This window comes from Heloderma suspectum, chromosome 2 (assembly GCF_057233095.1).
Source record: "Heloderma suspectum isolate Gila_16-S chromosome 2, 16-S_ref, whole genome shotgun sequence".
NCBI classification, from domain to species: Eukaryota; Metazoa; Chordata; class Lepidosauria; order Squamata; family Helodermatidae; genus Heloderma; species Heloderma suspectum.
In genome coordinates, this window is record NC_139459.1 from 244,314,158 (window position 1) to 244,339,333 (window position 25,176).

The 25,176-nt window shown below is 43.7% G+C and overlaps 1 long non-coding RNA gene across 1 annotated transcript in view; it reads right to left on the reverse strand.

The window, feature by feature from the left end:
• Nucleotides 1–5,162: 5,162 nt before the first annotated feature.
• Nucleotides 5,163–25,176, reverse strand: part of LOC146354327 (uncharacterized) — a 94,409-nt gene continuing 74,395 nt past the window's right edge. Inside the window, exons 2-3 of the long non-coding RNA XR_014787419.1 lie at nucleotides 20,434–20,553; nucleotides 5,163–6,005 (exon numbers count right to left, since the gene is read on the reverse strand). This is a non-coding gene — a long non-coding RNA (uncharacterized LOC146354327). The remainder of the gene's footprint in view (nucleotides 6,006–20,433; nucleotides 20,554–25,176) is intronic.

The following is a 25,176-nucleotide window of genomic DNA, read 5'->3' on the forward strand; positions in this document are numbered from 1 at the left end:
GGTGCAAAATCTGACTTTCTCCCCAAAGGAGGGATTGGGCTCTCTAAAATAGGGGATAGGTTTAACTCTATACCTATAGTATGCCTGTGCGTACCCCTAAACTTCGTACTCTATAGGTGAGTTACTGTAATTTGCTCATGTGGAGAAGTAAAAAGCATGGCACTTGAAGAACGTGTTGCAGTGGAAACAAACACCCTTGAGAGTGGCCCAGCTTTGACTAACGGATGGGCCCCTTTGTGTGGAACAATGCGCAATATAAAGAACCTCCCTTCCCATATCTCTTCTGACATAATGATGGGAATCTCTCTAGCAATAAAATTAACATGAAATAAAATACACTAATCACTGCCCTAAAGAGTGTATAGGATAAAAGACATGAAGCAAAGGGGTGGAGGGTTGGGAGAAGGACCATCACTTTGATTCCTTATATTCAGCAATATAAGATATAACCTAATCTGGCCTGATGTCATCTGGAATTTACAAATTGTTCTGTAATTTTGGATTAATCATTAATGTTATAAAAAAAGTAGAGATTTTCTCCAGTCTGTAAAATTCTTAGGAAGACTTGATTATTTGAAGGGGAGGTTTTAATTTTATCCTATTAAAATGTTTTGTATTTAATACTTGGCTTTTAAAAATGGTTTTGAACGAACATTCCATCACAAATTCTAGCAAGCGAGGTAAGGAAGGAGAAACGCTGAAGGGTGCAGTTCTATACACACTTACCTGAATGTAAGTCCCACTGAACTCAAAGGGGCTTACTTCTAAGTAAACATGTATAGGATTGCTCTGTGAGTAGACAGTAGCAGTGGGAGGTTTGAATGAAGAAAATATCATGGGTATAATGTAAGTGATACATTTTCACAAGATTTTGTGAAAGATCTCACAATTCTCACAAGATCTCACAAGATCTCAAGATTGTGAAAGATTTCATAAGATGAAACAAAATTTTCAAAGGGAGTGTTTGTCCTGTGTAAATAAGGGGTAGATCAGAAAAAGACGATAGCCCTATTCAGACATTCAGCCTGCCTGAATACATGAAGGTACAATTAAGTGTGTAGGGGATGGGATGGGATGCGGGTGCAGCAGCCCTCCCCACAAGTCTACACATGCTGACTCCACCCCCTCTATTCCATCTCCCACGTGATTCTAAACCCTGATAATGCCTCAATTGCAAGGAGGCTTCTAAGAACTTTGTGCCCTTATGTGTACAGGCTGAATGCCTGAACAGAACTATTAATGAATGAAAATGTGTGAATCCTAATTTCTCAGACAATACCCTCTTGGGCATCTGGCACTTACTTCAAGTCTACTTTCTGACCGTAGCCAGAGTTACTATTTTGCCTGTGTAAATGAACAGATGTTCTTGAGAAAGGTTTTTTGTGTCCATAAATATATAAATTTAGTTAATTGTGTTCTTTGTTTACTGCAGTTGCACTGCAGGGAGTGCCTCATGTAGCTGTCTGAATAATTTCTCACTGGCTGTCGCATTCTAACACCCGTTCTATCTGCCTCTGAGGAATTCTGTTGTCATTTTAATATGAATCAGAATGAAAATGAAAAGCGTTCATCTCCAATTATTTGGTATCATTAAGGGTGCCATGTCATTTTTTCCCTCCAGTAAACCCTTCCAAATGAAACTTTATTCTAATTAATGGTACGTGATGTCTGTCTCCGACATTTTAGAGGAGAGCTATGTTGAAAGAAATGCTCTTTGTTCAAGGGTGTGTTTCTATCCTTCATGGGATGACAAAAGCCATTTGCCCAGAAATAGCTGGATGTTCAGAGAAACGGAAGTTTCTCACTGCCATTCCACAAAAGTCCCCCTAAGAAAAGGTGGCAACGTTATTATTACCTATGCAAAGTAGTTCTTGTATCAGTTGTCGGATGTAAGGATAAGACTTAGCTCTGTTAAGCAACTGTGAGGTGTGCCTTCATAATCAAGAGATGCTCAATTCCACCAAAGCAGTGACTTGTATATATTATCCAGGTTTGCTTATGCAGCTGTGGTAAGGTAATTCTTCATATTGTTTTAATATTTAGTTTAAATGATCACATGAAAAAGTGGGTATGAGAGACTGAAATAGCTGAGGGAAAAACTAGAACAAAGAAAATATATGAAGTAGTGGGCAAAAGGGAATCCATATTTGGCACAAAAATTAAAACACACACACACACACACACGCTCACTCTCACACACACACAGTATCCAGGGCTTTAGATGCATAGGTAAGACTGGGGTCTCCAATGTGGTGCCGTGCCATGGGCACTAAGGTGCCCAACTGCCCATGAACTCCTCTCTTGGAACACATCAGGCTCCCTGCTCCTCCTGATTTCTATTTTATTTCTTAAGATTTCTTTCTTGTTTTAAAAAACTGGGAGCTTAGCATACTGTGAAGTTAGGCGCTGCCCTCCAGTGCCATCTTTATTTGGGTTCAAAAGAGTGGTTTTGTGTTTTGGAGCTCAGCCCCCACCTCTGCCTTGAACTTAGGTTCAAGTTACTTTTTTGTTTTTAAGTCTCACCAGTTTGCCATCTGGGAAATAATAATAATAATAATAATATCCCAGTACTGGGACTCAAGGCAGCTTTGCAACATTAAAAACTTGTACGGTTAAAACATATAAATAGACATATACAAACATTAAAATATAATTAAATCATCAATAATATTATAATTGTATACAATTTTAGAATTTTAAAAAGCCAGCAACAATACAAAAACAGTATTATCAATCCATCATATTCACACATATGGCAGCCATTTTATGAATGTGCAACCCCTTCATGGCAGCCATTTTGTGAGAGCACCCACACCACTCTCTCAAAATTCCAAATGTGCCCACTGACCCAAAAAGGATGGGGATCCAGGGTAAGGGGAATTGTCATATATATACTTACATAAAGTGGTAAGTGAATAAGTACTATCAAAGATCTTTTAAAAAATATGAGCAAGTCTTGTTTGGAGTTTTGGAAAGATGGTGTGAGAGATAAAGAAAAATCACAGGTCATTTTTCTCCTACTGAAGGAATAAGGTTAGTGAAAGATCTCATAGTGATTCTTGCAACAAAGGAAGTATGCAGCTTTTGAGGGAAATGGTGCACTCTTAACCTTCCCCCTTGCTAAGAATATTGTGACATTGGATAGAAAAATTTCTCATAGAAGAGATAATGCATTCCACTGCAGGGATGAAATAACAGATGCTCTAAACCTCAACAAGTGCCGGAAAAGTGACCACATTCACAGCTGGGCAGACTGACCCTTGATGTTATTGCAGGCAATACACTTCTGGAAAGTCTGAAAGTTCTGAAATAGCATTTATTCATGGAAAAAACCCAGCTTCTGCATGCATTCACCATCACCATAAAATCTCTCATATTCTGTTTCGTGAGTTGAAGGCATTTTAAAAGGAGAGTTCCTAGTCAAACAGAGAATCAAATAATGTTGTTTTGCAGAGTAATGGAGGTGGTGATTGTAAGGATGCTTAAATGAACCCTCTCACCAACTAAACTCGACATGTGGAGGGGGCAGCAGGATCATGCCTACCAACCCACCCTCATTCTCCAAGCACCTCCCAGTCCCACCCTTGATATTTGTATGTTCAGCATGACTTCTGAAAGGGGAGTCTATGCGTATATAGGTATATTCACACAAGCTGTCTATAAAATCAGGACCCCTGCATGATTGGGTTCCTTACTGCACGGACACTGGACAGCCTATGCACATACAATTGTATGAGCATAGGTGCCCCCTTTTACACACCACACCAAATGTGTAACTATTGGGCTTGGGGACTGTGGGCAGTCCTGCTGCCCCCTCCACACATGTGGAGAGGTATGCATGCGAAGGAAGTGTGTTTGGACATCTGTTGTGGCTACGGTGGTCTTCCCCTGCTGTCATTGTCCATTCAAGAATGAAATGAAAGCAAAATTGGGAAATAGGGGAGTAATTAAATATGGAGCCAATGTTATGGGAGCAGCATGCATCTAAAAAGCCCATCACAATTTAAAAGTATTTCCAGCTCCCTAATAAGCTAATTATTGGTCCTTGTGCAATACTGGAGATGCCTCCTAGAAAGGGAAAAACTATTACACACCCCGTGTGTGCCAGCTTTGTTATTACTGCCCATTGCTGAAGAAATTTGTACCTTCTTGCCACTTATTTAAGATGCAATTTGAATTATTGCTTCAACATCTAGTAACAAGATGAAGCAGTTGTTTCCCCACACTGCAGTACAGTCTTCTGTCAGGCTCAGCTGTGCTGAATTTGTGGGCGTCTCTCCACTTCCTGCTTCTCAAATCAGCTATCCTAATCATCATCACTTATGTTGGTCAGACTGAGCTGTGAGGTTGATTATAGATGCATGTGTTGGATGATGCTGATCTGTTTATGCATGTATGAATACTTCTACGTTATGCAAACAGGAGACTTATTAATTCTCATGAATGTAAACAGGGATCATAAGTCTGAGCCCAGCTTCTAAAAGCTTTCTAGTGCTCATTGAGAGAGCCTCCTATCTTTGCCCCCTCCCAGAAGGAAATGAATTTATTTGACAAATGATTGCGATCAACGTGTAAGATGGGGGAAAAAAACTGCTTTTGAATAGCATAATAACAAACTGTACATGAGTGCTAACTGAATTTTACGCTTGCAGTATGTCACTTCTCAAGACACTGTGTATTTCACATTTCCAGCAGGGAGGTTTTTCAGATTTACTAGCATCAAAGAACAAGAAGCATTGAGAATGCTGTTCAGTATGCCAACTCCACCAGACTTGTGCTGCTGCGTCATAGCAGAATAGTGACAAACGCTCACTCTAAGCCATGTCAAAAGGAGGAAGCAACAGGATCCGTCGTTATCCATTTGTAAGTGGGTTGATTATTTCAGGAGTGTTCTAAAGATTCTCGAATAAAAGAACTCCAGAAGTGTAATTACTTGTGTTAATTAATCTGTTGTAGCAAAAAACATGACGACTCCTATGTGATAGAGACTGCATCTGATGACACGCACAATAGCTCATGAAAACATACATCACAGATAGTTGGCTGGTGTTTCAGGCATCACTGGGTTCTTCTGTTGTTTTGTGCAGCACCAGCCAGATCTAATTTAGCATCACTTTATTTTTATTTTTTTTGCCTCTGTTGACAAAATGAAGCCAAGACATAAGCTGGCATATTTTACTTTATTATATAAAAAGTAGGTATTCCTGAAAACATGAGACCACTATTTTTAGTATTTTATAAACAACAGCAGTGGAACAGTGGCAGCACATTTGAATTTCCTTTCAATGTACTTGAGAATGAAGGGCAGCAGAACTTACTCATGTATGTTGTTGCATGTAGTCATCTTGCATGTAATCTTGATGGTAGTGTGACTAGTGGACCTCCCCCCTTGCCCAATGATACTGAGGCAGACAGGATACAGTATAGCTTAATCCTTCTCTGCAAAAAGCCATCAGTATGATCAGAAACACTAGGTCTCATGTTTTTTAATCCCTGGCAGGCATCTCCAGATAGGGCTGAGAAAAGACCCCCTAAAGCCTGAAGAGAATTGCTGTTAGTCATGGTAGATAACTGAGCTTCTGAATTAGTCTAAGGCAGCTCAGCTCCTATGGCCTGTGCCAGCTCAAGCAGCACATCCAGCCCCCAGCCCCAGATTAGAGCTATGTGTAATGTACCTTTCTGTGTACCACTGCTGCTAAGCACTTCTGAGATGTAATTGATTGGGTAGTGTCTAACTGCACAGCCTTACTGAATAATCATGAATTCTTCTTCACAGCCACCAAGAATGCTAAAACGGCTCCCTCCAAAAGGCTGCCTACATTATGTAGGGTTTCACTACACCAGGCTTTTTATCTTGCAGTTTAGCGGGGCTTCTGCTTCTGGATTCTTTGCAGGATTGAGATCGGCTCCTTACACAAGCTGACATGGGCTGTCTTTCTCAGCAAGGTCTCAGCCTCTTTGCCACCTCCTCAGAATTTGCTGCCTCTCTCTGCTTGGTCTAGGAACTGGATGGAGTGGGGCGGGAGGGGGAGAGAGAGAGAGAGAGAGAATGCTGACAGTGGGGATGCTTTGTAGAATTTGCTATGCTTTTTCTTTTTCTCCTCATCCTGCTGTCTCCACTGAGGTAGCAGAGAGGGCACCCCAATTTATCCAGAGAGGACACCAAGAATATGTAACATCAACTCCATATTACATATTAATCCTGCCATTTTTCCAAAGAGCTCAGAGCAGCATACATGTCTCCTTCCTTCATGGAAAAAACCTGCAAGGTAGCTTAGACAAAGGAGACGGGGAGGGGAGACTAGCCCAGAGTATCTTCCCTACTTCCATAATGGAGTAGCTTATCATATGGAGCCACCCTATATTTACCTCATGGTGCTGTGGTTATAGTGGAACTGCACAATTTCGCAAGGCCATTAAAGCGGATTTACATTTAAATACTGCATTATTGCTAATCTTTTTAAAAAGCGGGATTAAGGTAAAAAACCGTGGGAGATGCCCTGGAGGTTGACGACATCATGTAAAGGACCTGAATGACCAATCACGAGCACGCAATAAAAGCCTTGTGTAGAAATGCTCGAAGTGTCCATGACTGTTTCTCAGGAAGTTAAAAAAATATCCTTCACAGGGGCCACCCTAGACTGGCTGCCAGAAACTGGCGTCCTAGGTGAACTATGCAATCGGTGCACTCACCCCCAAACCCCAAAGGCAGATCCAGGCTGAGGTTTTTGGTAAACTATGAAACATTTTGCCCCGATTTTCTGTTAAATGAAGAGGAAACACCCTACCCTCCATCTTCAGAAGCAGAAATATTATCATTTACAATAAAACATGCTCAATTTCCTTTTAACTAAGTGCCATATCAGCAGAGAAGGTCTGATAAAAACAAGAAAGGAGATGAGCACAGCTGTCTGCTCTACGAAGGAACAGAAGTCACATCCAGAATGCCCAAGGGAGGTCCCTGGAAGAAGGCTCCCAGTCGCATACTCGGGGCAGCACGGCAGACTAGGCGCTACCAGCCCCTAGGCTCAGCCCTTCAAGGGCAAAGGAAGTGGCTGCTCTCGGGGAAGCCTCCCACTCCCTGCCTCCAACTGGGAGCAGCAGCGGAGCAGGAGGATATCCCGCATCACCTGGGGGAGGAGCGGCTTCCCAAAGGCGGGCGGGTGGGCGACCCGACTTAGCCCCATCATCCCCAGTTGGTTCCTCGCTCACTTCCTCAGTCATATTCCCTCTGTATGCACACGGGAATTGAAACAATGGCATATTCATTACTGTATTTGCATTTTTTAACATTTGTACTTCCCCCCCTCAAATTTGGTGACCCCCTTAACTTGGCACCCTAGGCGACCATTTAGTTTGCCTATATCAGGGCTACCCCTGATCCTTAAGGATTAATCAAAGCCCCTTTCACTATTGTGGCTATTCTCTGCTATGATGAATGGGAGCTGTGATTTGTAACTTTTTTGGTGGATTCCATGAGCTGAACCAGCATTGACTGTTTCTCACCCACAAGAGTGAGAAAACATGAAATTTCCTTCCCAAGCCAGTTTGGGCTACCTACCATTACCACTGAGCCAGATATCATTATAGGTCGCCCAAGGTCAGAGTGCCAATTTCCTCACATATCTTGCTGGTCAGTAATACGTTAAAAAAAAATAAAAATTCTCTAGATTCACACAAATCAAATGGAATTGAAAGGAAAGTCAGATTTTGCCACAGGTTACACAGCCAACTCAATGCATCCACAACACGCTGCTGTACAATGTCACATTTGTCCTGTAACTTTTAGTTTTGGCATAGTCACCTAACAAAGAAGTGTACGTTTGCAAAACAATTGTTCTGGGAACCTCCTAGCAAGACAAATCTTAAAAACATTAAAATCCACTGAAAGAACAGAAGCAATCACTAGGGATCTCGTGATCATTATGGCACTGTTTAGAGGTAACATACTGGAAGAACAAGAGATGCCCTAAACAAACAGAGCAGCTGTGTTTCTTTCACTGGAGTGGAGAGTCAAAGGTGGTGGTTACAGCATATACTTGAAATGCCTCCCAAAGCAATGCTTTTCAGTTACAGAACTGATGTATGGATACCTTTAAAGATCCAGCCCGGGAATGATGGCCTAGGGAGCAATTTACAGTGAAAAATTAAACATCTGAAATCCAGATAACAAGTAGTGATGGATGAACTGCCTTCATCTCAAATCATAAATAGCTTGACAGTTGCGAGCAGCATCTGCAGATGCTCAAGCAAAAAGCATTTTTAGAGCTCTAAATTAGCTTTCACCCCCCTGAACAGTAACACACAAAAAATAAAAATAATAAAATCCCACTGCCACGATGGAAGAAAATTGCATTGCATATCTGGACAGAGATAGCCTTGCTACAGTTATCCATGCTCTGATAACTTCTCGTCTGGATTACTGCAATGCATTATACGTGGGGCTGCCTTTGAAAATGGTCCGGAAACTTCAGCTGGTCCAAAATAGGGCAGCAAGATTGTTAACAGGGACTGGCCTGCGAGCTCTTATTACGCCAGTACTTTTCCAGCTGCACTGGCTGCCAGTCCATTTCCGGGCCCGATTCAAAGTGCTGGTGTTAACATTCAAAGCCCTTAACGGCTTGGGGCCAGGTTACCTGAAGGATCGCCTCCTCCCATATGTGCCTGCCCGGACCTTAAGATCATCATCAGCGGCCCTTCTCCGTGAGCCCCTGCCAAAGGAAGTGAGGCGGGTGGCTACTAGGAGGAGGGCTTTTTCTGCTGTGGCACCCCGGCTCTGGAATGAGCTCCCTAGTGAGGTTCGCCTGGCTCCTACATTGTATTCCTTTTGGCGCCAGGTGAAGACCTTTTTATTTTCCGAGGCATTTTAGCATTTTAGCTTTCTAAATTTTTATCTTTGCTGTTTGAAATCTGTATTTTAAACTCCTGCACTGCTGCGAGGTTTTATTGTGGTTGTATTGTTATATTGTGGTTTTAATGTTCTGTATATTTTAAATTGTTTTATTGTGTGTTGCTTGGATTTAATTTTTGTGAACCGCCCAGAGAGCTTCGGCTATTGGGTGGTATAGAAATGAAATTAAATAAATAAATAAATAAATAAATAAATTTTTATGCTTTTTAAAACTATCTTCACCAGGGGTGGGGAACCTCAGGCCAGGGCACCAAATCCAGCCTCTGGGACCAATCTGGAACCCAGGGCCACTTCTCCTTTCCCTGGCCCTCAACCACTGATTGTTTTATGGTTTCCCAGCTTTTGTGCAGCTTTCCCCCCAATCTAAATGGCTGAAATGCCTCTCCTAGGGCTTAGTTACTGCCACTGGCAGTAAGAGCTTTAAACTGCGATGTGCTGGTATGTTTTGCATTCCTTTTTGTATTTTCGGTGCCCACTCCCTTTGCCCTACCTCTTACCTTTGGCCTGGTCTGTGACTGGAAGTTGGCCCTGAAGAGCTTCTCCAAAACTGAATTCCGCCCTCAGGCTGAAAAAGATCCCCCACCCATGATCTACACCAGTGCATGAGCAGAATGGATTTTTAAAATGCTTTTACAGGGACAAGAGTGCTTGTGTTTCACCAGGCAGGTAGATATGTATATTAAGCCTGTTATTTTTGGACTTTGATTCTATCACTGTTAAGAAGATATTTGCCTGTCTTTCATTCTTATCTAATCTTTCAACCTTGCTATCTTCTGTTATTCCTTCTATAGTGTCCCACAGGCCTTCTTCTGATTCTTTTTCTCCAATTTCCTTGCCAGATCTGTTGTCCTCTTCCTGATTTATTACTCTTTCCTGGGATCCAGTTCCCTCTTCTTTTTGAAATCTTCTGCCCCAATCAGTCCTTCCTCCTCTATTTAATATTGCACCATATGATAGTAAAGTGGGTGTTTCATGAATGGACTGGGTGGACATCCAAATGGAGTTCCTGCAAACTGGGGGAGAGGGGCTCAACCCCCATGCAAGCTGCACATTTATTTATTTATTTATTTTATTTTATTTTATTTTATTTTATTTAAGCAGATATATATCCCAGCCTTCTATTGCAGTCACAATGCTCAGGGCCGCCAACAACACATTTAAAAACAGCAACTAATTATGGATTTGTGAACAAATTATGTTTGTGAACAAACAAATAAAGGATCATAACCGCCTCCACAGAAATCTGAAACCACCTGGAGACTGAAGCTTGTGCTTTGAAATTTTTGTTTTGTTTTTCAGTCAGAAATCTGATCACAGATCTCCTGTCTGCCTGGCCCTGAGAATGCTCTCATTTGTATTTTCGATTATCTTCCTGCAGAAATATCGAAGAGAAGAGCCTCTTCTTAATATTCCTTCTTGATCTTCTCAATACTTCTTCTTGATCTTTCTTAGCCTTTAGTGTAGCTGACCATACAGATCTCCTTTCATCTCCTACTTCTCTTGGCTTCTTGTGTGTATGTTTTTAATCTTGGGTGTTTTATCTTTATCTTCTTGGGGCTGTTATGCAGCCCAATCAGATGTTTTTTTTCCATGCATTCAAAGACTGCATAGAAGGGCCATGCATGATAGATTCTCCCCAACACTGCTGTCCCTTGCTGGTCTCCCAGTCTCCTGAGCCAGATCTACACTTTGTGTCATGTCAATACGATCCCATCATGGTGATTCTATATCCCCCTTGTGCATTTATACCTTGCGCAGCACACGCAATGATATCTGTTGTGGTATTTTGGATAATACAGAATAAAAAGTGGGAAATAATGCTAAAAAAAGCAGAATATGGAAAATGTAGTATGCTCCAACAGTTATCAGTGCACTTCAATACCGATAAAAAGCACTTGTGTATATTTAGCCCAGTCTTCGAAGGGAAGATCTGAAGAGGTACACATGTACATGTGAACAGCATAAGCTCCTGATCCAGCATGGCTGTTCTTATGCTCTTATCGGAACCCCAACTGTGCAGGGCTCCCAATCACGTGAAGCAGCCTCTGCATGTTCGGTTGAGCATACGTAGGCTGTTCCTTTAGCTGTTAAAAGCACTGGAACCATGTTTGGGGGAAAAATTGGCAACCCTGCTCTGGATTATAGGGATCAGAAATGTTGAAATGTTATTCTCAGTCTCCAGAGGAAACCATCTAGCCATCCTCTTATAATTACTGGAACCAGAACAGGAGAGAATCTATTCATCCTAATAAATACACATATAAATAGGGCTAAAAAGTGAGGAATGCAGTTGAGAGTCCTCCTCTGACTGGGAGAAGCATCTGCAGTGTGTTTGCGGAAATATGAATAAACCCTTAGCATACATAACAATGGCGTAGAATCTTTCATTTTCTCTTTTGAGTTATTAGGTCTCCACGGATATGGAAAGCAGCAATAAATATACCCCAGCATTTGTATCTCTGCACAAATAAGGGAGATATGTAATGCAGGTCTTTCAGCATCTCTCCCATTTGGATTCATCAGTTTATGCAAATTGGACTCTATTGTTTTTTGTTACTCAGCCAATGCTGGCAACTATGACTCTTTCCTATGTTCCAAGAGCTGTTAAGATGACTTAAGAATATAAACCAAACCATTGTTAATGACTTCAATGAAATTAAAATAATCCATTTTAATTATTGCTAAAAATAATCCCCGTACCCAACAGACAAATATGAGCAGCTGAACAGAAGAAGGCTGGGGGGGGGGGCGTGGAGGGGGGCGGACAGAGAATGCCTGCTTTGCTGCAGTCTTCACAATAAAAGCAAATTGCAAGCTGAACCTTAAGATGAACAAGGACAGGATGGGGGTGGAGGGGAGGAAAGGAGCAGGACGGGTATAAAAATATAATATTGAATAATATTGAGTTAATTTTAAGCGAAAATCAATTAGGGCCAGATGGAATGTGCCCTTGAGAGCTAGCAGTACTGATGCTCTAGCAATTAGCCTTGATAATTGGTGGATAATCACATATTGAGAGGGCCACAACAACGGAGGAGCACTTCACATCCCTGTGAGGACTGATTCACATGACGATTTTGTTGCACAGGCTGACCAAATATAAATTAGGCCATATCTCCTGTACCTGGAATAGTCATGTAAAAGCAGGACTTTCAGAAGGTACAGCTTGTTGTGTCAGGGCAAGAGAAGTTACAATTGTCCAATTGTTCCCTCTTTCTCAAGCCTTTTCAAGGCATAGGAACCCTGCCTTCCATTGTGCCCACTCTCACTCTCTCTATTGATTTCTTGTCTTGCAGGTGTTGAAGCCACAGTGCATTATCTGGTTGTTAGTTTGATATCTTCTCGAGGGCCTGCCCAAAACATTTTGCTGCCTGAGGGAGAAAATCTCAGAAGTCCCTGCCATTAAAAATACAACAATCATAAATTAAATAACCAACAATTTGCTTCCCTTTCATGATGCCAAAAATCAGCTGCCTGAAGTGGCTGCTTTACTCTGCTTCCAATGGTAGGGCAGGCCCTGATCTGTTCTTTCTAGAATGTGTTGTGAGATATCAAGATTGCAGTGAGGATCCCCCGGTGGTCTTGACTCTGGAGAAGCATTTTGTTTTAAAGCTGTACCTTTGGGTACAGCATACAACAGAAAAACTGCTTCTTGTTTGCCTCTCTCTCCACATGAACATCACCAATGGTCAAGAAGAGCACTCAAGTCTCAGAGCATGGCCCTGCCAGGAAGTGAACATTCTGTAACCTTAGATTTATATTGCTAATAACACATAGATAAGTCCTTAAGACTAATGGAACATGACTGTGAATCATATTAAATGCAAGTCCCAAGACTTGATTGCATGGTGGCTAGTCTAGTTACAGTAAAATGGTCTCTCCATATTGTTTGTTTGTTTGTTTTCATTTTCTGAAACTGCTGTTGTGGCACCTCCCACAATTTACTTTGGGAGGATGGGTTGTAAGTTAACCTCATTCCATCTGATAAATCCAGCCATTTATAGGATCCTCTCTAACCCAGTGGCACTTTCCATGTCTTTGGTCATGGAGCCTGATGACGCATTTTCTATTCCGTGTCAGATGTCTGTTAGATAGATGGGAATGGATAGAAGAAACTTCCTTGCTCTTTCACTTTATGTAATCACTGAGGTGTATCCCAATTTATACTCTGTACCCAAGGGTAGACAATGACATTTACTGAGCCATTACCACCATTGGAGTGTGAAGCCACTCAAACGGGAGCCCCTGTGGAGCTTTAGGCTGCATTTAAGCAGCCTACCTGTGTGCAGGACTTCCACCTTAAGAGTTTAGAACATTCTAAGGGCCTAAAAATCTTGAATACTTACTTCAAGGTGTAGTTTCTGTAGTGACATTGGCTTTTCTTCATTCTTTGATGAATACAACTTGTTAAGATGTCGGCCAGATTTATAACACAGGCAAAATATTACGCTGCATTTCAGTCCTGAAAAATACTATTCATCCCTCTCTTTCCCTTGAAACTCAATCTCACACAAAATACACAAAAGAACCCCTTGGGCCCGTGAATGCATCTGTGAATGCTTGTTTACCCTCCAGCTCCAGGTATCTCACAGTAGTACACGACTACTTAGTGTCCAGATCACAGGAGTACCGTGTCCAGTTCTGGGCACCATATTTCAAGAAGGAGATTTACAAAGTGGAGCATATCCAGAGGAGGCTGACCAGGATAGTGAAGGATCTGGAAAGCAAGGCCTATGAGGAACAGTTGAAAGAGCTGGAGATGTTTCGTCTGGAGAAGATTAAGTGGAGACATGATAGCTGTCTTCAAATATCTGAAAGGATGTCATGCAGAATATAGAGCAGACTTGTTCTCTGTTGCTTCGGAGGGCAGGGCTAGAACCAATGGGTGGCAACTGCAGGGAAGCCAATTTCAGTCTAAATGTTAGGAGAAACGTCCTAACAGTAAAAGTTTGACAGTGGAACAGACCTCCTCAGGTGGCGGTGGGTTCTCCTTCACTGGAGGTATTTAAGTAGGGACTGTACAGCCATCTGTCAGAAATGCTGTAGTTGTATTGTGCATTGCAAATGCTGAATTGAGCAGGGAATTGGACTTGATGAACTCCATGGATCCTCCCAACTCTGATTTTAAAGCCAAGTTAAATAAGCAATGCACATGTTGGGGGTGTCTGTGCTTCTATAACCCATTATTGGCAACTGGTTCAGGGTTTTTTGTTTTTTTTAGGGCCATCTTGATTTAAAAAAAACCACACATCCTTAAACTCTGCGTAAACAAAATCATTTTCGGTTCTGCTTTCTTCATCTGATGTGATTTAACCTGTCAAATGGATAAGGTACACATCTTAGGCTTTGTAACAGCCATTATGCTCCTCACCTTGGTACTATGGCAAAAGGTAGAAAGCTGTCAGGAAGCAAAAATAGCCTGCCAAATGACCACTGTGTCAACAAATCGGTGCAGATCTGCTCAGTGACCTGAATTACCACCTGGTGATTTGGCACTTCTTATCTGAGTGCTTTTAAAGCACAAATACATAGGATGGTAGGAGATGCAGCCAGATAATCTGGAAAACACAGCCCTCTGTTTTTCTTTTGCGCCGTAGTCACTCCAGCTAGCAGGAAATTGTCTCTTACCAGCTAGTCTTATTGGCCTTGAATTGAAGCAGGAAATAAAATGAGCTCTTAACCTTATTTGTGGGTGGCTGGGTCCCCCCCCCCCCGACTTCCATATGTAATTTTGATGTAACATTCTCTTAGTCTCGTTGATTGAGTGTTGAGAACAAAAATCCAACGGATTTTCACCTGTCAGTCATTTTACAGATTTGTATGAGAGTTCAAACAAGTGTTGAGATGAAGGCGTGTGTGTGTGTGTGAAATTCTGACTTAATTGAACACAGAATTCTGACTTAATTGAAGAAGTCCCTATTTTTATTGAGTTAGACACGTGTCACCTTGAACAAGTGATTTAAGATCTACTCTTTAAGTATGTTTCATGCGCAATGGAAATAATCCTCCATTAGGTACAAAGACATGAGAATATACTTAGAAATAAATGAGTGAGTGTAACTCTGACTGTTTGTAATGGCTAGCTCCAGGCCCATGAATTAGTCAAAATTGGCCCTTTACTTCAGTCTGACTTATTATTTTAGTGCCTGCTAGCCATGACAACTTGAAGATGGTTAAATAAGGTAGACCTGCATGACTCACTCTTTCCCTTTTCCAGTTACAATGCGATGAGAGCCGCATGTGAAAGGCCAACGTGTACACCCATATATATAGACTTATATGGACCTATACCACTCTGTTCTGATGGTGAGGAGGAAAACTCCCCCTTGTAAGCTAAGCTTTAATAATCGTCATTATCATTCTTTGTGGATTGATTTCTTAAGGGTGCAATCCTATGCAGGTTTAGACAGAAAAAAGTCCTACAACTCCCACCTTTCCCCAGCCAGCATAGCTCCTGTTTTTTCATGCGCATCTTAGCATTTTTATTTTTCACTTTGAAAGTCATGAAAAAAGAGACATTTTAACTTTATCTGAGGATTATATGGGAGTATGGGACAGCTTTCAAGGTCTGGAGAGAGGTTTTCCTTTGGGACCATGCAGTAATAGTAATAGATGGTTTTATGACCTTTTAAACAGCCACTCTGTCTTCCAAAATTACCCTGTCTGTTGCTTTCTAGGCTTCTGTTGCTGTTCTCAGTGAAGAGGTGTGGCAGGATCATGCCCTGAAATTGTAAATGTGTCCTTTTAAAATACTTTCAGTTTGGATGTTTTAATTTTATTGCCATAAATGTTTTTGTGGAAATAAGCATTTTTAAATAATTCTTGTTTTTCAGGGCCAAATTATTGGAAGGATCCAGTGATGTAAATAGCTAGTGGTATTTATGCTGTGGTGGTGAAAACCAACACATGCACAACAGCAGTAGTGCTTGCTAGCACAACAGGTTTCTTGGGAAACCCACCATGTAGTACTATTGATGTTGCACAAGCATTGTTTTTTGCTATCACAACATAAATAGCCCTAGTGGCCAGACATTGTTGGACCCTTCCATGGTTGGAAACTTGTCAGTAGAGATGTTGGAAGTGTCCATGTAGGGTGTGGAGTCTGATGGACTCCCACCTGCTCAGCCCCCCGGGCTCAGCTCGCCAAGCCCCCACCCCCGCCTGCCATGCTGCACGAGCTGCTGGGACGTGCCAGTCCCACCCGCGAGCTCCCTCAGCCAAGTCGCAAATGGCAACTTGCTATTTGCCTCAAATTAAATCTTGTGCACAATGGCTGGCGCTTTCCGCCCAGCCATTGTGCATGAGATTTTTTTTTTTTTTTAAGCAGTTGCTGCGGGCGCACAGCTCGGTGTGTGTGTGATCCTTTCTCTCCCTCCAGTATCAGCTATGGCAAAGACATCGCCTTGAGGGAAGGAGGAAGATGAGGGGAAAGCCCCTCTTGCCACCCCCCTCTAATCAAGCTGCTGCCCCCAGGTATTTGGCCCAGGATGGGAGGGGGAGAAAGGATCAATCTTTCCTCCCCCCCTCATCCCAGCTACTGTGAAGGCAGCAGCTTGACGGGAGGAGGGAGATGAGAGGGAAGCCCCTTACACCATCCTCCCATCAAGCCGCTGCCCCCACATAGCTGACCCAGGATGGGAGGGGGAGACAGGAATGATCCTTTCTTCCCCTCCCATCCCAGCTACCCAGTACAAATATAGAACCCCTTTAATGCAAGATGGGGCTCTTTATTTATTTATTTATTTATTTATTTATTTATTTATTTATTTATTACATTTATATCCCGCCTTTTTTCCTCTTTAAAGAACTCAAGGCGGTGTACATAATCCTCCTCCTCTCCATTTTAGCCTCACAACAGCAACCCTGTGAGGTAGGTTGGGCTGAGAGTCTGTGACTGACCCAAAGTCACCCAGTGAGCTTCCATGGCTGAGTGGGGACTAGAACCCGGATCTCCCGACTCCTAGTCCAACACTCTAGCCACTACATCACACTGGCTCTATATTTTCATAGATTTATTGTTATGCACAATGGTGGACAGAAAGGGCCAGTTTGACAACATTAGAGGCCTCTAATGTGGTGGAAATGGCCCTTTCCAGACACCATTTTGCACAACTATAAATGTACAAAAAACCAGAGTCTCATCTTGCATAAAAGATGGCAGCTCGCATAGAGAAGCGGGCAGGTATGGTGCACTCCTGGACAGCTCAGCGGGCCCTCCAGGGGCCCGCGCAGCCTGGCTCATGCAGGCGGGTGGCAGCAGTGGCTGCTCGAGCACTGCTGAGCACTCTAATGAGTTCGTCCATCCCTTCTTGTCAGAGCAGCAGAACCATATGAATCAGTAATTCCTTGTCTGAATCAGAGTGAAAACCATTCTAACTTAACCCATGTGTGGAATAGAGGAGTTAACTGAATTGTGTCCTCAATGCCATCAGTGATATAGCTTCAGGACCTTTCTTTTTATGCTCCTTCATTTCATAAGAACATAAGAATAGTATGCTGGATCAAACCAAGGGTCCATCAAATACAGCATTCTGTTCACACAGTGACCAAACAGCTGTCAACTGGGAACCCACAAGCAGGACATGAGCGCAACAGCACCCTCCCACTCATGTTCCCCAGCAACTGGTGTACATATAGGCTTATTGCCTCTGAAACTGGAGGTAGCACATAGCCATCAGGACTAGTAGCCAGTGATAGCCTTCTCCTCCAATAATTTATCTAACCCCCTTTTAAAGCTGTCCAAATTGGTGGCCATCACTACATCCCGTGAAAGCGAATTCCGTAGTTTAACTCTGCTCTGTGTGAAGAAGTACTTCCTTTTATCTGTCCTGAATGTCCTACCAATCAGCTTCATGGGATGACCCCGGGTTCTTATGAGAGACGGATAAGAATATCATAGTAAACTATCTGTGATATACATTGGGTTATTATGAAATCAAGCAGGGACGCCAGAAGAGAGGATGCAGATGCCCCCCCCCCGATGAGCACACGCACCCCCCCCCCACTATTGTACTCAGGGCTGACTGAGAAAGTGCAGCCCGTTTTACAGGACCCAGCAACCAACTGTACCGTCTTTTTTGCTGTGCCTTGGGAGCAGAGCTTTGATGTGGAGGAAGAAATAGAGTTGAACTAAGAGCTGATGAGTGGAAGGAAAGAGAGGGGCTGCGGGGAGAGAATTGAGAGTGAAGAGGTCAAATCCTCAATAGTAAACTTCTAGTTCTTCTACCATTCTATAATATCCATGAACCCTTGAATTTAATTTTTAATTTAACACTTTGAGGGGCCCTGATATCAAAAGAAATTCTAATAGCTAATTTAAGTTGAAGGGGCAAGCAAGGTTCCGACTCTTTGGCTTATTGTTTCTAGAGTACTGCAGCCAAGTGATAAATGTTCATGTTCCTCAGCCCATCTGTTTTTGTTTGAACAATAAGCTCATGCTCATAGATGGTTACAGAAAAATCAGTTTTACCGTGATATGCATAGAGGGCTTTAATGTTCACAGATATCTCTGTGTGTCAACGATGCAGTGCATTAGCGACATAAAATACGAGTTCAATGATCCATAAACTGTGATTGGCAAAATCCATGAGATTCAGAATCTTTACGTGTCTAGATAAATGTACAGCTCTGCTTCCATGGCAAGCACTGTTTTGCTATTGCTGTCAGTGTGAGAAGACAGAGGGGGCTGTATGGAGATTCCCAAATGGTGGATTGAAGAACAACATGGGAAGATCACCAAGCCACCTGTAGCAGACAGTGTGCAGTACAAATGGCTTAGCAGGTATGATTTGTCAGTCAGGAGTTGGACCAAAATGGTAGCTACCCTTTGTAAAAAGGCTGGATATTATTAGACTTCTGCCATGTTCTCTGCAGCAGTTTCCCAGCATCTGTCCACTGAGAAGAACCACGTGATCTCATCCAAATTAGACATAACTAATCTAATTATCTAACTGTTGACATGTATCCAGCAATAATTTGCATCCTTGCAATGGACAGACCTGCCAGCTATATCCTACAATCAGCACATTCTGAGCTCCTGCCACATAAACTTGTGCTATGCCCTGATGTATCAAGGATTGATGGGCTCTGTTCCAGGCAGTAGTTTATTGATACTGTTATTTGCCTCTTGCTTAAGAAGATTATATTTGCTGTGCACTTAGCTTGGAGATGGTAAGATAAGATGAAGAGGTTTCAGTAGCAGTTTAACATCCTTGTAGGAAAGAAGAAGGAAAGTCTGGGATGTTTCCAACAACAAATAAAAGAGCTTGTTGTATTGTTGTGGCTCTCAGTGAAGGAAATGTAGTAGGGATGTCAGAGAATTCTGCCATAGATCTCAGTGAGGCCAAATGCCAGTGCATTTGGCCCTCTGAAATCCATTGCGGAACGAAGCCCCCGCCCCCCCACGAAAGGCGTGCGAAACGGAGCACTTACCTGGTGCCGTTTGCGCCGCTTTGCGAAAGGCGGCCGCGTGTGCGGCCGCCATTCACTTCCTCATTATACCTGTGATAGGCTGCGTAAATACTTATGTAGCCTATCATGGCTAATGCAGGGACGTCATTTGCTTCCCTGCAGAGGCCGTGATAGGCTATGTAAGTATTTACATAGCCTATCATGGCAAAAAAGAGAAGAAAAAAACAGCAGATGCAAATGGCGGTGGCTACGGTGGCCACCATTTGTGTTCCCTTTTTTTTTTTGCTGCGATAGGCTACGTAAATATTTATGTAGCCTATCATGGCAAAATGGCTGCTGCCATTTGCGTCCCTGCAGGCTGCCCAGCGACCGGATGTCCAGCTGCGGGCGGCCCCGGCCGGCGGCTCTGCGGAATCTCCGCAGAGCGGAGCCGGGCGGAGAGAATTCCGGGAGGAGGGACAGAGCGCCTCCCCCCACCGCAAATCTCACCCTTCGAAAAGGTAAGTGACTTTCGTACATCCCTACAAATGTTCATTTAACAATTTAAACGACACTTCATTACCAAATGCTGATGAATACAGCAATGAGGAGGCAATCATACCCTAAATGTTCATGATCTCTACCATCATCTTTAATCCAAAGAATATGGTAATACATGCAGACCGACTGACACACGCCCCCTGCCCCCCCCGGATGTGGACACATTGCACATTTCGTTGCAGGCCCCACTCTCTTCCCAACTGAATTTCATTTCAACATTGTATGATTTTGTTTAACACATGTGACATAGCTTACTGATCTATCATGCTCTCTGCCATGAGTTTCAAACCTTTTTAAGCTGGGACAAAAATTCCAATTTGGGAAGGTCTCAGGGTCAGGGGCCACATTCCAGCAGTGGGTAGGGCTTTGGGCACAGGGTGGGGCCAAGAAAAGAGAAAGCCAAGTGGGCAGGGTCAGAATGCTTACCAATTATGACATTGCCCTACCATACATACAAAACACAGTTCAGTTCTATGTTCATCCATTCAGGGGTAAGCCGCAGTGCAACAACTCTCATGCCTGCAGTATATGCACAGCTTAGTTCTTTGTAGGGATATACGAAACTCACTTACCTGTTCGCAGAATCTTTCGCAGTGGGGGGGAGGTGCTCCGCCCCTCCCCCCGGAATCCTCAACGGGCGGGGAGGCGATCCGGTCCTTCCCCCTGGGAATTATGTATACCACCTTGAGTTCCTTGGAGGAAAAAAGGTGGGATATAAATGTAATAAATAAATAAATCCTTGACGGCCGGCAGTTCCGGCGGCAGCTCCGCCATTGCCATCCTGGCTTGCAGCCATGGCCCGTGATAATCTACATAAGAATTTACGTAGCCTATCACGGCTGGCTTAACCCCCCCCCCAAAACCAGCGTATGCAAATGGCGGCTACGGCAGCCGCCATTTGCGTGCCCTATTTTTTGGCCGATTTATCTTATGTAAATATTTACGTAAGATAAAACGGCGAAAAAAAGGGGAATGCAAATAGCGCCTGCTACGCTTCTTTAGAATCTGCCCCCCCAGAGTCCATGGCGGAATGGACTACCCCCCCGCTACCCCCCGAAATCCACCCCGGAATGGACCTACCTGGCGGCAGTGGTGGCTCCGGCGGCAGCAGCAGCTCCAGGTTGTCTTCTGGCCGCTGCTGGGCTGCGGCCACAAATGCGTCTGCTATACCATTTGCATCCCTGTCTTTTGCCATGATAGGCTACATAGATACTTACGTAGCCTATTACAATAAAGAACAGGGGCGCAAATGGCGGCCGCTACGCCATTTGTGTCCCTGCCTTTTGCCGCGATAGGCTATGTAGATACTTACGTAGCCTATCACGGCTTAGCAGGGATGCAAATGGCGGCTGGCATAGCAGCCGCCATTTGCAGCCACAGCCCAGCAGTGGCCAGAAGTCCAGCTGTGGCTGGCTGGGGAGGATTCCGGGGGAGAGGCACGGATTGCCTCCCCCTCACCGTGGACTGCTAACTGGAATGGGGTAAGTGTTTCGCACACCCCTATTCTTTTTTAAATTGAAATTTTCTGTCTCTGTTTACTTTCAGCCCAAACACTTCCTTTTCCTAGGGGCTTCCCAAAAGAAGGCTGTCTTAGGTGTGCCTGAGCGATAAACTATTGGTTTAAAACAATGCTGTTTTAAAGAAAGAAAAAACCTTTTAAAATGACCATGCCAGTCCTGGAGCCGGTCCATTTACGGCTGCATTTAGGCTAATCTACCAGCTTTATGGCCGCAAATGGCGCTCACTACGCCATTTGTGTCCAGAGACTCACTTCCCCTACCCCAGCAATACGGCATGACAATGGCAGCCAGCTGTATCGCCAACGGAGTGGAGCTGGCAGCTGGCTCCGCAGGATTGCCATGGAGCGGAGCCGACCCGCACGGATTCCAGGGGGGAGGGACGGATCGCCTGCCCCCCTGTGGACCCCCCCACTGGAACCAGAGGTAAGGGATTCGTACATCCCTAGAAACAAGGCTTTGGGCTACACTACTTTATTAGTCAAGGACCAGCTTTACAAATGCAGATTGTAGGAAACTCTCAGACTGCAATGAAACACCTAATTCACACATCTACAAATATCAAGGAGATGAAATGGAAGTTAGAGAAGCTGCCAGCAGTCTGGGCATGAACATCTCAGCCAGACTTGCTTTGCAGGGATGCCCCTCCCTTAGGGTGGCTCCCTCCTACGTTGGCTTCCAGGAGTGGCCAACCTGGCAGACGGCATGAGCCCTGCCTCTAACTTTTCCTATTTCGCTCTGTGATGGACCCTAGCATCCCTCAAGTCACACCCTTCGCTCTCCTCCTCCCCCTCCTCTGAAACCTGGGTTCTCATGGTGGAGGAATGGGGGAGCCATACAGGCTTGGCCAGCTGTGTGTCAAGGGCTTGGGAAGAAAGTCTCGCCGTATGTGGGCTCACTAGAGAGGGTGCCTCCCCCTGTTCTGGCTGTTCCCATTCAGATTCTGATCTGAGCTGCCAGACATCTCTACATGCTCAGATTCATTCCTGACACCACGTATATAGTTCCACCTAAGAACATAAGGGCCCTGCTGGATCAGGCTGGACTCCATTTAGATCAGCATCTTGTTTCTAGCCAATGGCCAACCAAAAATGTCTCAGGAGCCCACAGCAATTCATGAAGGCAGTGGCCCTCCCATCACCACCTCTGAGCCTGGAGGTGGGCCACCATTTGGCCATCCATAGTCCAGTGGACAGACTGTTGAACTTGGACTGGGACAGGTTAGCACATTTCTAGACCACGTTTGAAAAAGGAAACAGCAAACCCCCTTGCTACTTCAATATTTCTACCCCCCCACACACACACACACACATAGCTAATAGTTGCCCACAGGCCCAGAAGAATAAGTTGAGTTCCAGGAGGAGTAATGTAAAAGGAACTCTTTTCTTTAAAGACATATTTTATAAAAGATGCAAAAGCTTAGTCCAAGAACTCACACAAAAAGTACTTAATACCCTTTGGAGTCCACCTGAACACTAGGTTGCAAACATATCTTAACAGCAACGGAGGTAAATTATGGACCGCCTTGAGTCCCAGCACTGGGAAAAAGGCGGGATATAAATAAATATAATTATTGTTATTATTGTTATTATCATCATCATTATCATCATCTAGCTGGAGAATGTATGTCGAAATTAAGAAAGAATTTAAAATAACAGCCATCCATGTATACCTCACTACTTACACAAACTGATTGAAAGGTGCCAGTCATTAAATACACCTCATATACTTCAAAATACTGAGTACATAAAACTGTACAAAACCCAAAGTTGTTGTTGTTGTTGTTGTTCAGTCGTGTCCGACTCTTCGTGACCCCATGGACCATAGCACGCCAGGCCTTCCTGTCCTGAGCACTCTCCCGGAGTGTGCTCAGGTTCATATTCATTTCATCGGTGATGCTATCTAGCCATCTCATCCTCTGCCGTCCCCTTCTCCTTTTGCCTTCAGTCTTTCCCAGCATCAGCGTCTTTTCCAGAGCGTTTTCTCTTCGCATTAGGTGGCCAAAATATTAGAGCTTCAGCTTCAGGGTCTGTCCTTCCAATGAGCACTCAGGGTTGATTTCCTTTAGGATTGACTGATTTGACCTCCTTGCAGTCCAGGGGACTCGTAAGAGTCTTCTCCAGCACCACAGTTCGAAAGCATCAATTCTTCGGCGCTCAGCCTTCTTTATAGTCCAGCTCTCACAGCCATACATTACTACTGGGAAAACCATAGCTTTGATTAGACGGACCTTTGTTGGCAAGGTGATGTCTCTGCTTCTTACTATGCTGTCTAGGTTTGCCATAGCTTTCCTCCCAAGGAGCAAGCGTCTTTTAATTTCATGGCTACAGTCACCGTCTGTGGTGATCTTGGAGCCCAAGAAAGTAAAATCTGTCACTGCTTCCATTTCTTCCCCTTCCATATGCCAGGAAGTGATGGGGCCAGATGCCATGATCTTCGTTTTTTTAATGTTGAGTTTCAAACCAGCTTTTGCACTCTCCTCTTTCACCCTCAACAAGAGGCTCTTGAGATCCTCTTCACTTTCTGCCATTAGGGTGGTATCGTCTGCATATCGGAGGTTGTTGATAATTCTCCCAGCAATCTTAATTCCGACCTCTGATTCATCCAACCCGGCGTTTCTCATGATGTACTCTGCATATAAGTTAAATAAGCAGGGTGACAATATGCAGCCTTGTCGTACTCTTTTCCCAATTTTGAACCACGCGGTTGTTCCATGTCCGGTTCTTACTGTTGCTTCTTGACCCTCGTACAGGTTTCTCAGGAGACAGGTAAGGTGGTCTGGTACTCCCATCACTTTAAGAATTTGCCACAGTTTGTTGTGATCCACACAATCAAAGGCTTTAGCGTAGTCAATGAAACAGAAATAGACATTTTTCTGGAATTCTCTTGCTTTCTCCATGATGCAGCGAATGTTGGCGATTTGATCTCTAGTTCCTCTGCCTCTTCGAAACCCAGCTTGTACTTCCGGTAGTTCTCGGTTCGCATACTGCTGAAGCCTAGCTTGTAGGATTTTGAGCATAACCTTGCTGGCATGTGAAATGAGCGCAATTGTGCGGTAGTTTGAACAGTCTTTGGCATTGCCCTTCTTTGGAATTGGAATGTAAACTGACCTTTTCCAGTCTTGCGGCCATTGCTGAGTGTTCCAAATTTGTTGGCATATTGAATGCAGCACTTTAACAGCATCATCTTTTAGGATTTTAAATAGCTCAGCTGGAATACTGTCATCTCCGCTAGCTTTGTTGTTACTAATGCTTCCTAAGGCCCACTTGACTTCACTCTCTAGGATGTCCGGCTCAAGTTCAGTGACCGCACTATCATGGCTATCAAGGACATTACTATCATGGCTATCAAGGACATTAAGATCTTTCCTGTATAGTTCTTCTGTGTATTCTTTCCACCTCTTCTTAATCTCATCTGCTTCTGTGAGGTCCCTGCCTTCTTTGTCCTTTATCATGCCCATCTTTGCACAAAACGTTCCCTTGAGATCTCCAATTTTCTTGAAGAGATCTCTAGTCTTTCCCATTCTGTTGTTTTCTTCGATTTCCTTGCATTGTTCATTTAAGAAGGCCTTCTTGTCTCTCCTTGCTATTCTCTGGAACTCTGCATTCAGTTGGGTATATCTTCCCCTTTCTCCCTTGCTTTTCGCTTCCCTTCTTTCCTCAGCTACTTGTAAAGCCTCATCAGACAGCCACTTGGCTTTCTTGCATTTCTTTTTCTTTGGGATGGATTGAGTTGCTGCCTCCTGAACAATGTTACGGACCTCCGTCCATAGTTCCTCAGGCACTCTGTCTATCAGGT